A 13,170-nucleotide genomic window follows, 5' to 3' on the forward strand; every position below is an offset into this window, starting at 1 on the left:
AATGAGGACATAAAACCTTTTCGGTGGACCTGACAAGCAACAGGGTGGACAAACCCTACAGGGATTTGGATGGTGTGTTAACATAGGGTTCTGTTCCAGGTCCTACACCTCATCTACCAATCAAATGCTCAGAATGACACTCACAGCTCTTTTGGCTTCACTGTATTCAGTGGATCCCTAGACCTGAGCCCTCTTTTGGAGTCACAATAGTTTTGGAACACAGAGTGTGTCCATAACTAACCAAATCCAGCCCCAAAATGTCCCCACTCTTTAGACAGGTGCCCACCCAACTTGACCCAACATCTGCTTACATTTTCACTTCTTCCTCTGGTCTGTCATTTGCATTGTCATCAAACCTAGAGGAGTCCATAAAAGTGTCACATCTACTGTACCTGTTATGGCACCCAGTGTTACTGGGTGACTTCCCAGGGGAATGGAGCCCAGGACTTCAGCAATTTGCCTGCTCTTTCACTGAATTGTGCAAAGTGGCTGGAAACACAATCCCATACAGTAGGTGACTCATGTATATTTGTGCAAGGAATGAAGTCACTTAGCTCCTTTACACATGCCACACTGGGTCTAGGTTCCTCGAAACCTGGAACAGTCCCTGATCTGCTACAGCTAGGTCTGATATGGCTTCAAAAAATGGGAAACTTCCTTTTAAAAATGCAGAGACTGCTGTGCCGAGGACAATGGTAAGTGAGAACCAGGTCAGAGAGATTCTCCAAGGAGGGCTGGGGATACCCAGCATAGTCAACAGACCTGAGTGGCCTACTTCACAGGATCATGCCCAGCAGAGGCACTTCTATGGCTCATTCCTCTTGGTCCTTAAGAGGGGTTTGTACTGAGGACCCCAGTCTCCACAATTAAACCAGGACAAGAGCAAGGCAGGGCACTGCCAAGTCACAGCTAGGAGTTGGTTTGTCTTCTGGGAATTGAAGTACAGCTTACCAATTGAAAAGTTTGTCCAGCACCTGCTTGGTCGTAGTAAAGCATCTATACCCTACCAGAAAGTTGTGGACACACACAGTGTCCTCACCTGAGGGACAGTTCAAGAGGTTGGTCACCAAATTCTTGAGAATTCTTGCCTTGAATTTCAGCTCACTGCAGGGCTCATCCAACATGGAGGCTCATTTATTTTCATTCTGGGTGGGGAAAAAGGAGGAAGTAATTTAAACAAACAGCAGCAACAGGCAAAATATTACCCTATACTGAAGTGAAACTTGCCAAAAAGAATTTTGCTCACACTCAGGCACATACACGTGGACATCCACAAAAACAGACATATCAGTAGATATCTGTTGCTTTATGTGGGGGGAACAGGTAGATTTGATAGCTGGTATCATCTATCCTTTTTGTGTCACCTTTGGCATCCTCTGGGGAAAACCAGAGGCTGTGTGTGCCTGGGCTGATCCAGTGTCTCAAAATGTGGATGAGGCCTCTATTCTGGCCTCGCCTGGGGCCTGACCATATGCCAGTCAGGAGACACAAAGAGAACATCCTTCACTCTTTAGTGCCTCCAGAGAAATGAGCTTGCTGTATTTGCTCTGCATTGTACGTTCAGGTCATCAAAGTTCTGCATTGTCTTGAGTCTTCAATAGTGTAAGTGAGGTCATCTCTGAAGGTTTCCTCCACTGAACCTCTGCCTCAGAGAAAACTTCCCCCAGGTCCACTGGTACTCTGACCAACCTGTCTACCCAGACCATGTGGAAAGCTACACACAGCCACACTCACACCCTAGCCCACAATGACCTCGGACGTGCCTGGCTAGACAGTAACCCAATTTTGAGGTGATAGAGCTGGGTTCATAACTGGGCCCTATTCCAGCCAAGTGTGTTACCCTGGACAGGTCACTGTGCTTCTCACATCCTCCACACTACCCCTCTTTCTTGTTGAGCTGTCACCCTAGCACCTGCTAGCTGGAAGGGTTTGCTTTCACATGCCGTAGCTATCTGTAGTACTTATGACCCTCGGGGACAGTTGGAAGATGTAGCACTAATATGCACTAATATGGAGAAGGGACAATTAGATGGCTTCATGGACCTGCAACTCATCACTCAACTGATTCTGCGTAGGCTGTGTTCTAAGCTATTCTGAGGAGGTGTGTCATCCAGGAGGGCACCTGCACTACCCAGAACCACCCTTGCATGAATGGTGCCATGAGCACAAGTTGGCAGCTGTATGGGATATGGCTTCCTTGATTCAGGTTCCCTTATCATTCCTGTCCTCCTGAAAGCTAAACTGACCTGTCAGCTCTAGGGATCAAGGTTAAGGTTGCTGTTCCAGAACCTTGGGACCCTGTAGTGCCAATCAGTCATATGCCCTGCACATTCACACTCCAAAGACTTACCATGGTGACTCTAAGTCAGCTTTTCTGCCATCAGGAAGTTCTCCAGCTTCCGGTCATGCTCAGTTTCTTGGGCCTGGTCCACCCACTACCAAACCTATCCTTTTACACAAACCCTCAGACTCAAACTCCCTCTCACTTTTACTAAGGAGTGAGGCCAATCATTCAGGCTTCAATCAGAGTTCTGGCACAGGTGAACAATCAGGGACTGGCTTTTCTTTTCCAATCCTAAATCTATATACTAACTGGGTAGGCCTTGTGCATTGTACAAAGTGCAGTTGAATTTTCAGGTTAAGAAAATGGCCCTGTTTAGGTTGCTTCCTGGATTTGAATGGGAAAAATCTCCCTGCACCAGAGAATGCCAGATTTGGGCAGAAGGGGTCACAAGAATGCCTGCCTCCACTATGATTGCACAACCACTTACATCTGTTAGCATGAACTGTTCTGCCACCAGTTTGGACTGGAATGTCAAGAGTTGAATTTTATACTTAATCAGCACCTTTTCCATGGCCACAGGTGGAGGCCAGGTAGACTCTCATGATGGAACCACATCATTGCTTTCTGCAGCTCTGGAGTCCTTTTCAGGAGCTGTCTCGAACTCCACAGCCTCTGAATGAGCTAATTTGAGTTCTGCATCCTCTAAAGGAGCTTGCTCAGGTTCTGAAGTTGGTTCCACACCTTGATCTGGTGAGAGAGCTGCAGGAAGAGACAAGAACCCCTATTTCTGCCTTGCCTTCCACTACTTTTAGTTAGTTGACTCTGTAGGACTAGGCATTAGGCTATCACATACAGGGATCATCCTACTGAGTCCTGGAATCATCCTCTGGGCGTAATAACCTGAGCTACCTACTCTGGACAAGCAAACTGGGCCAAGAGCAAGACACTGCATTGCATTTTCACAGCAGTGGAAATCCATTGGGCTCACCATTTGAACAGTCTATCAAGCTCATGCTCTGTTCCAGTGCAATTTTGGTTGATGCCCAGGAAGGTGGGGATGAAGGGGGGGATGAAGAATGTGTCCCAGAATAGCATGGAAGGCACCATTTTCTCCAGAATTTCTGCCTTGAGGAGTTTCTTCCCGTAGGCATCTTGGAAGTTGGCTGACACATGTTCTCCCTTCATTAGGGGCCAAACAGGGACAGATCAAACATGGAAGACAGTAGCTACCTAGAAAAAGGACTTTGCCATAGAGTCAAAGGAAACAGGAGAATAGAATTTTCCTATACACACAGACACACACACACATACATAAAAAGAGGCGGGATCAGCTGTGTTCTTTGGAAGATTAGAGTGGTTTGGATGCCATCCCTTCAACTTCCCCAACCTGCCCTCTCTCACCTTTGTGGTCCTCTGGAATAATCTCCACTGGCATTGTGATCAAGTACTGATGTAGTTTCTCCAGACAGAGGCTGGCCTCTGGGGTTGGTTCTCCTGGGACGTGAGCTCTGAGCAATGGGAGACATCGAGAAAACATCATTTACTCTATAAGGTTTAGAGAGATATGAGTTTACTACAGTTGATCAGCACAGTGGCTGCCTGGCCAACAGGATTCTAAATTCTCTGGCCCGTATTCAGGAAATGAGGTAATCTCTGAAGCTCTCCTCAACTGTCCCTTTATCTCAGACAAGACATCCTAGGTTCACTATGCTGCTAAATGCTTATTGACCTGGTCCATGTGGAAAACTAGATACTGTGACACCCACAACCTCCACACCACTGTCTCCAGATGGGTCTGAAGGTGCCAGTGCCCAACTTTGAGGAGATCAAGTTAGATTCACACCCAGTGCATCTTTCCAACAAGGCATGTGACCCCAGACAGGTTATTCTGCCTCTCATGCCTTTCCTCATTCCATTACCTGTATTGTTGGGAGCCTACTATCTTTCTCATAGAAAGGCCTCAGCCATGCCTGTCTTAACTTTCTTAGTTTGGAACACTCAGAGAGAGCTGCCACCTGATGCACATGCACTAACTTAGAGATGGGACAATGACAACAAGGAGGAAAAAAATATAATGAGGAACAAGTGTGGTGGTGCCCACACTTAAGAGGCTAAGGGAAGAGCATCTTTAGACAAAGGCTTGCCTGGGGTCCATAACCAGTCCTTATCTCTTATAAAAATAAAACTGAAACACAACTCATCCCAGACCTGAATACCACAGGGCTATCTAGAGAAAATCATAATTGTATGCATAGGGATGTGTACGTACAGACACACAGGCTTATTATGAACATCTACATCACATGGACAGAGAGCTATATACGGACAATCACACATGGACTCACAGACATGCATGAGCATGTATGTGAATACAGGCCCACAAGCAAATGCACATGGATGCACCTAGTAACACAATAGTGAACATAACTAGGAGCCAGTCCCACACTGAAAGAAGAGCCCTGGTGTCTGTAGGTAGAAATTAAACACTACTATCAAGTTGAATACAAGAGGAGTTTAAAAAAAACTCCATGAGAACTATTAAAAAGATCTGGAGCCAGTACAAATACTCATACTACTTCTGCCTTAACAGAGACATGAGATTGCCTTTTGCCAGATAGCACATTGATAAAAAGCCCTTCTTCAAATCTCTCAGCTTTGATAATTTTTTTAGAGGTGTGAGATAATTAGATCCAGAGGATGGCACTGCTTTTGTATTGTCCTTTAAAGCTATAGTTCTAGTAAACAGTCTTTTTTCTGCACAGTCAGTTGCTCTGAAGATTTTTGCCCACTGGGCATTTTGGTTCCTCTTCTCCAAGATTATGATAGAATGAACAGATTAAGGTTTCTTTCATGAATTCTCCTTTAGTCGTAAGGCAAAGGTATGTATTTTAGTTAGGCCTGCTCAGGATAAGAATTTTAGATAACATTTGAAGAGACAACAACTTTACACATTACTGTGCAATAGTAGTTTAGGAACCGTCCCAAGGATGTTCTAACTCAGGCATGACAAAATGTCAATTGAAGCATTCTTAGTAGCAGATTAGTCAGGTAAGTTTTCCAAAGAGTCAAACTCAACAGAACTTTTTGTTCTTCAGTAGGTTACAACAGCCCTTTCACACAAACACCCTAGTTTCTCTCTATAAAAACTATAGCACTTAGGAGTACTCCAACCACAAGTTAACTACAATTGTCCTTAGAGGTCAGGAGGATGGCACAGACCACAACTCTAGGGTGACTAACAGTTACCCTATGCATGCACTTAATCTAGTTCTTAGGTATTTTAATCACATGCATGGGAGGTGAACAATACTTATGTTTTTAGCAGCATGGACTTAGTAGAACCGAGCAGCCCCACAACACCTATGAACTTTTCCATGTGAACAAGGAGGGTGGGAGGATAGACTCAAGTGGCAGAGCACCTGCCTAGCAAGCATGAAGCCCTGAGCTCAAACTCCACTTCACAGGGCCAGGGAATAAAGTGAGCAATAGCAACTCAAGTCTCTTAGACATCCAGTAATTACAGTGTCCTTTCATTCAAAGACTATCAACATTTCTCAGAATTTTCTTCCTGTATCCCCTAAAGCATATTAGACAGAAACCATTAGTTGCCACCAATACATATTCTTTTCCTTACATCGAAATTGCCCTGTCTTAAGGTGACAGAAGTATGCAATTTAAACAGAGTGTGGTTAAAAGATTGTAGACTAGCCATCTCTTAGGCCACAGCCCCACTGATAAGCATAGCAAACAATCTTTGGGCACAACTCATGCTGGGAAGTGCAACTCCCCTGAGCAGCTTGTTCAACTCAACCTGAGGACAGTCTTTCTATTTTTAGTTGGATTCATGGACAAGCTCCATAAGGCTCAGACGAATTTTCCACTAATTTCTCTCCACATAATTCATGAGGCAACTGTGAAAAAGATGAATATCTATTACAGAAAGGACCTGAAAGTCCAAAAACTGCTAGGTTGCCTCTGAGTGGTTTTCTGGACGATGTATATAGTAAGAGTACAGAAGTTCTCAGAGAAGCCAGTGGACTCCAGGCTTATGACACCACCTGCCTTGGGATGCAGGCATAGAACACTAATGGATGCCAGCATGCTTGAGAACAAATGGTGTACACCAGTCTGAGGTCAGGATCATGTCAGCCATAAACAAACAACAACAATAAAAAACAAACCACAGTTTGTCAGATTGTACAACCATCTACAGTGGGGTAAAAAAACCCAGAAATCCATGGACCACCCTCGAAACAGACAGAGCTCCTGGTATAGACTGACATGTCAATTATACTAATCTACTCAATTTCAACCTTCAACAGATGATCTTTGCAGTCATGCAGAGCAGTGATATCACCTTGGTGACCCTGAAGGGCCCTAAGGCCTTATCTAGGAACATTATAACTCTTTCAAGGCCACTATCCATGCCCTTGACACAGAAAATGCTGAACTATGTGCTGTATCCTGTTCAACAGTACTTGGAAGGCCACACTGCAATGTCTTAGTCACCTTGGCAGTGTTGAAAGATAATACTGAGGTTGAGTGCAAGCGAGGAGCTCTGTCATCAAATGAGAGACAGACATCCTCCAGCCCATCCTAGGCCTACTCAGGGCAGTGATATCAAATGGATACTTCAAGGGCAAAGAAAAGCAAACCCTCCAAGCCGAAATACCTGGACCTCACCCTTAGATGTCTTGATGAGGTGGGTACCTGACACCTAGAGACACAGGGTCCTGACTCCCTGAACAACTCCTGTCCTATACAACACGGATCAACTTGGGGGTCTTTTTGGAGGCTGAGGACACAGACAAGGATGAGGAATTCTGGCTGCCTGAGTACAAAAATGCAGCCTGTCCATAAGGTTGACTAACATCTGCTCTACACTTACATTCATTTGAAAAGCTGAAGCCAAGTCAGCCTTCCTGGACTTGTTTTATTCCTCTTCTTTGTACACATTTCCAAGTGGTAAAATCTACTGGTTGAAACTTGCTTTCAGGCATCAAACGTTGTCAGTTCTCAAAATTATGCCTGAATTCTGCCCTTCCTGAAACAGCCTTTGAAGATGCTTCAGCCTGCACTGCCCATCCCCAGTCAGTAGGGCTATGTGTTATTATTCTGTCTGCCTCATGATCTTGTATTAATATCTTAATAAAGGTGTCTCCCTCCCTGTCTTGCGTCTCAGCACTCCAGTACGACTTGCAGAGTCATCCAGCCAAAGCAGCCTTCGGAGGCTATGGTCCTAGATGATGACTACAAGCTCAAGAGAAGGCCTGAGCATGGACACTCAACTGGGCTGCTTCCAAATTCCTGACCCACAGAAAATGAGTGAAGTAGTATTTTTTCTTGTGTTACTACGCTAAAAGTTAGAGAAATCTCTTACACAGCTATAGGGAACTTACAGATAACAGATGGCAGGCCATATGCTAACTACTGGTGGCATCCAGCACTGTTCTGCAACCTCAGGGTCTCACACTGGGAGCCCAGGTTCATCGTGACACCTGCTCTACAAGAAAGTGCTTATGGCCTCAGCAACAACCCTACCACGTGCATCTGATGGGGGTTGATACTTAACAAAACTGAAGTGATGAAGTGTGCTAAGGGAGCTCTGCCTCATGGACTCCTCCTCAGCTCAGTCACTGCTAGAAGCTGGGGTGTGGGAATTGTTTCTCTCATAGAAGAAAGATCTCTGTTATCTCAACATGCTCCTTAATTTACCTGCATTTCCAGAATCTGAAATTCAAGTTGAAATGTAACCATGTGGCCACTTTCTGATAATCGGTGTCTCTGTAGAACATTCTTCACATCTGTAAATTAGAAAAACAAGCATTTTATATGCAAACAACAACTGTCTTCAGATATCCATTATTTTGTATGAGTATCTACAACATATATAGAAATATGAAAGTGTACATTACCAATTGTATTTAAAAATCTGGAAGAATATATATCAAATTGATTAGCCTTACAAAATTGGATCAATATCAATTTATACTTCTAGTGCTCAATTATACCAACAGTCAAGGTAAACAGAAATATACACAGAAAACCCTAAGTAAGTTTGAAACATGTTCACTGTTTGATGTCCTTCTTTCTTTTCTGTTTGTCATCATTATCTTGTTCATGTATGGATTTGGCTTGACATGACTGTAGCCATCCTGGTTCATAACCACTATGGTGGTCCCAGAGTAACCCTAGTCAGTTTTTCCAACAATCATTATTAGACAAAACCATTAGAGACATTCATGGAGCTTTAAATAGGGATCCTGGCTCCCAGATACACCTGACTCTCAATATTAAGATAAACTGAGAGCATTCCAGCCAGAATGAAGTCACTTTTGTCCTAACTCACAAATATGCCATTCTTTCTAACCCATATTTAGGGAATCCAAGTGGTCTTGCTGCCACCCAGAGCCATGCTTCTGGCAGTAACTCCCCTAAATAAATTCTACTCTGTGCAACTGTAGATATGTCTAGCCCTCGTACTTTGGTCTCACAGCACCTAGGGTGGGCCACATACACTAGGACCAAGTTGTCCTAAATACTGTTGAAGACAATAAATGGAACCCACATGCTTAGCTGTTACCTCTTAAAATTTCACTAATATGAATGCTATTTTCAAAATATGACATGGATACCTTTGTTGGGACTGGGGTTTGAATTCAACATGCTCTACTGCTTGAACCACACCTCTCGTCCATTTATCTCTGAGTGTTTTGTAGATGGGCTCACACAAACTATTCACCTGGGCTGGCCTTGAACTTGACCCTCCTGTTCTCAGCCTCCCAGCAGTTAAGATCACAGGCATGACCCAATGGTGCCCAGCAAGCATGCATACATTTATCCTCATACACTGCTGGTAGGAATGCAAGCTAGTACAACCACTTTGGAAAACAATATAGAGGCTTTTAAAAAACTAAACATAAATTTGCCATATGATCCAGCAATCCCACTCCTAGGAATATACCCAAAGGAATGCGACTCAAGTTATTTCAAAGACACTTGCACACCCATCTTTATTGCAGCATTATTTACAACAGCCAAGCTATGGAAACAGCCAATATGCCCCCCAGTGGATGAATGGACTAAGAAAATGTGGTATTTATACACAATGGAATTTTACTTAGCCACAAAGAAGAATGAAATTTTGTCATTCACAAGTAACAGATGGATGTTGAGAACACCATCTTAAGCAAAGTTAGCCAGGCTCAGAAGACCAAAAATCACAGGTTCTCCCTAATATGCAGATTGTTGACCCAAAATAAATTCAATACTATTATTGGACATGGGTCACACAATAAGGGGAGAACGTGCGTGGGAGGAATAGGAAAAAGGAAGGAAACCTAAAATTTGAATGTGGTTGATGTGCTCTCTGTAGAGGAGCAAATAAAGTAATCTTAACCTGGCAGAGGCCAGTATGGGAAGGGGACCAGGAAGTAGAGAAGAGGTCTGGCAGAGATGAGCCAATGTGGGTTATAATACACAAGTGCATGGAAGCAACACTAGGAATCTCTCTGTACAGCCATCTTTATCTCAAACTTGCAAAAACTTTATGTCTTTCTTACTATCTCCTATGTTTTCTCGTCAACAAAATCGGAGAGCAAGACGGTGGAACAGGTTCTGCCCAGACTGGAGGTATTGGGGGGCGTGGGAGGAGGGGCAGGTGGCCCAAACAATGTATACATATGTAAATAAATGTAAAGGTGATAAAATAGAACAGAGAAAAATGAAAATTAAGAAAAAAAAAAAGGAAAGAAATTGTGGGGAAAGGCACTCTAGATGAATGTGTCCCAGATGTATTCATAGTGTTCCCAGAGGGTGGTCGCAAAAGACCCTAGTTGAGAAGATCTCAGGTGTTTGGCATCCTGAACAAAGAATTGGATGGGAACAAACAGATTGCAAAGCAGCAGCCAAGTTTTATTGACAGTGAAAGCAGAAAGTACACTCCGTGAGAGGGAGATGGAGTGAGCTCTGAGCAAGGTGATCCAAGAGCAGAACCTGGAGCTCAAGACATATACTTTGGCTGTGGATTTCTGGAAAGAAAAAAGCACAAAAAAAATCGAATAATTCTCCCCACATGTCCCCTCTGCCTGAGTGGCAAAGCAGTCAGGGTGCTCCTTGGAGCAAGAAAAAGTTAAAGACAGCTTTGCTAAGTTAGCTCTCCCAGGAACCCCACAGCCTCCCACTTACACCCAACCTGACCTTGAACCACAGAAGGTAGATTTTTGCATGCTTCTTCACCCCAGAATTTCTTTGCACAGCAACTGTGGCACCATTTCAGTAAGGTCGGTCACTGGAAAATAATGAGGAAGTGTTGCTTGTCATTAGGTTTCAAGTATTGTTAGAAAGCCTCACCATTCCTGCCCCTCAGCACCCCATCTTTAGACAATTCAAGCACACAAAGTCCCCAAGGGCTAGGTCAGGTACAGGTCCATGCAAGTAGCTGCCATAGTTCTCCCAGTGTGGGCTGTCTGAGGGTTGATGGGAGCCGAACCCTGTTGGGGTCTGAGCAGTGAGGTCCTCTTCCTCCCCCAGAGGCCTGGGTCAGAGCAATGCCTGAGGTCTGTAGGGTGACTGGTCTGGTCCACTGTAGATGCCCTTACCCCCTCCAGAGGAGGTCGCAGTGTTCGTGTCTGCAACCTGGGCACCGGCTCCCTGTATCCTCCCAAAGGCCTCTTGATGAGGTTTCCAGAGAGCACTGGCTGCTCCGGAAGTCCATGTGGGTCACAGTCACCAGAGTTGTCCTGTTTGGGTCCAATGTCCCTGGGCTATGGCGCCCTACAGCCATCCTTGCCTGTGTGGTCAGGCAGGGCGCTCAGTCTGTGGCGAGCTCTGCCTTGCAGAAATAATCTGCTGAACGCACTGCAGGGCTCCTGGAGGCACCTGGGCTCCGAACAGCACAGATGCAGGCTGTACCAGTAGCAGAATTGTATGTGTGTGTTGTGTGTGTTTGGTGTGTGTGTCAGGTGTGTGTGTTTGGTGTGTGTGTCTACTGTGTTCAGCCAGTGTGTGTATGTGTTTAGGTTTGTGGGGATATTAGGTGTGTGTCTGTGTGTGTTGTCTGTATGTTTGTGCATCTTTATTTATGTGTATTGTTGTGTATGTACGTGTTTTGTGTGTGTATTTTGTATATGTGTTCGTGTGGTGTGTGTTGTGGGTGTAGGAGGTGTGTGTGCATGTGCATCTGTGTGTTGTATATGTGTGTTGTGTGTATGTTGTGTTTCTATGTGTGAATGTGTGTGTTGTGTGTCTTGTGTAAGTATGTGTGTGTGCTATGTATGTGTGCTGTGTATCTTTGTTCTGTGCATGTGAGTGTCATGTATGTGTCTCTGTGTATGCCTAGTTGCGTGCGCATGTGTATTGTGTGTGATGTGTATGTTTGTGTTGTATGTGTCTGTATTGGTGTGTTCTGTGTGTGTGTATGTGTGTGTATATGTGTGCGTGTGTTCTCTGTGTGTGTATATGTGTGTGTGTATATGTGTGTGTTCTGTGTGTGTGTATGTGTGTGTATATGTGTGTGTGCATGTGTGTGTGTCGTGTGTGTTATCCCTGGTAGGCCCACGGGGAGCCCAGCACCGGGAGGCCTCTCCTGTGCAGGCTCAGCTGCAGCATCTCCGGATCTGGGCCACCGCGGGTCCACCTGTGCTGAGCACTCCAGGGTCACCCACCCACTGTCCAGCAGGAGGAAGCAGTCGCCCTCCTCCCCCTCCTCCAGCATTGCACCCATCTAGCCTCCCTCTCCTCCTCCCCAACCCCCACATAACCCCTCCCCCACGGCCCCCTCTCGCCCCTCCCTTCGAGCACCGCCCCGCCCCCTCTCGCCCCTCCCCTCCAGCACCGCCCCCACCCCCGCCCCTCTCGCCCCTCCCCTCCAGCACCGCCCCCGCCCCGCCCCTCTCGCCCCTCCCCTCCAGCACCGCCCCCGCCCCGCCCCCTCTCGCCCCTCCCCTCCAGCACCGCCCCACCCCCACCCCCGCCCCGCCCCGCCCCCGCGGCTCTGCTGCCCGCGCCATTGGTGCGCAGTGGCCGCGGCTGAGGCCAAGGCTGGACCACGTGCACTCTGGAAACTGGATTCCCGCCTAAAGACATGGCGGGGTCAGGAGGGGACACCCGCTCCCGGGTCCTCTGCAGACCCGGGCTGCGGGCTCTCGCGGCCATGTCAAAGGCCTGACCGCCCACGACACCCGGGAGGAACCCGCGGCCAGGGGTCGCTGTCCTCGCGCTGACCCCACTCCCCACCCCGTACCCCGCCCGCCGCGCACGGCCTGCAGGACACGGAGATGGGGGTCGCCCAGGACGGAGCAGCCCCGCCCCATCCCGCCGGCCGGTGTAGCGGACAACGTCCCCGCCGCCGCCACCATGGACGCTCACCAGAGCGAGGGCGCCGGCGGCTGCAGCTTCCTCTGCGCACCGCCGCCCCGACAGTGGCCCGGACAACGGAGCCCGCATCTTCCCGACCCGGCGCCCGGTGTCTGTGCCCAAAGCCCGGCACCTCAGCCTCTCACCCAGACCCGCGCGGCAGTCGGAGAACCGGGCCCCGCCCCGCGCCGGCGGACACGAGGCCGCCATTGGTCCAGCCGCGTGACTGACGGGGGAAGTGGGCGTGGCTTTCTCAACAGCCCAGGCAAGACAAATGGAAAAGGGCTGGAGGCGGGGCTCAAGCAGAAGCGCCCAAGGTCCCGCCTCTCGGCCCGCGACACGGGGCCGCAATTGGTCCTGCCACGTGAGTGACGGGCGCAGCGGGCGTGGCTTCGCGAGCGCGAGGGGCAGGCACAGAGCCCCAGAGGAAGGTCGTTAACGCCCTTGTCTGACCTCAGGAGCGCAGTTGGGGATCAAGCAAGGGCCTGAGATCTTTCTGACTCCAGAGGACCGCTTGCCTCCCCACCTCC

General features: G+C 47.4%; 1 protein-coding gene across 7 annotated transcripts in view; it reads right to left on the bottom strand.

Moving 5' to 3' along the window:
• LOC109683420 (uncharacterized) overlaps nt 1-12,792 on the bottom strand; it is a 94,851-nt gene extending 82,059 nt beyond the window's left edge. For 6 of the 7 annotated variants that reach the window (XR_012440603.1, XR_002212101.2, XR_012440602.1 and 3 more), the window contains exons 1-5: nt 12,653-12,792; nt 10,484-10,574; nt 8,000-8,088; nt 3,686-3,792; nt 1,040-1,145 (exon numbers count right to left, since the gene is read on the bottom strand). The gene's annotated coding sequence lies outside the window, so the exon portion shown is untranslated. Of the gene's footprint in view, nt 1-1,039; nt 1,146-3,685; nt 3,793-7,999; nt 8,089-8,658; nt 10,315-10,483; nt 10,575-12,652 lie in introns of those variants that run through there. The other variant, XR_012440605.1, reaches the window with a different exon arrangement.
• Nucleotides 12,793-13,170: the final 378 nt, after the last annotated feature.

The sequence above is a fragment of the Castor canadensis genome, chromosome 13 (assembly GCF_047511655.1).
Source record: "Castor canadensis chromosome 13, mCasCan1.hap1v2, whole genome shotgun sequence".
NCBI classification, from domain to species: Eukaryota; Metazoa; Chordata; class Mammalia; order Rodentia; family Castoridae; genus Castor; species Castor canadensis.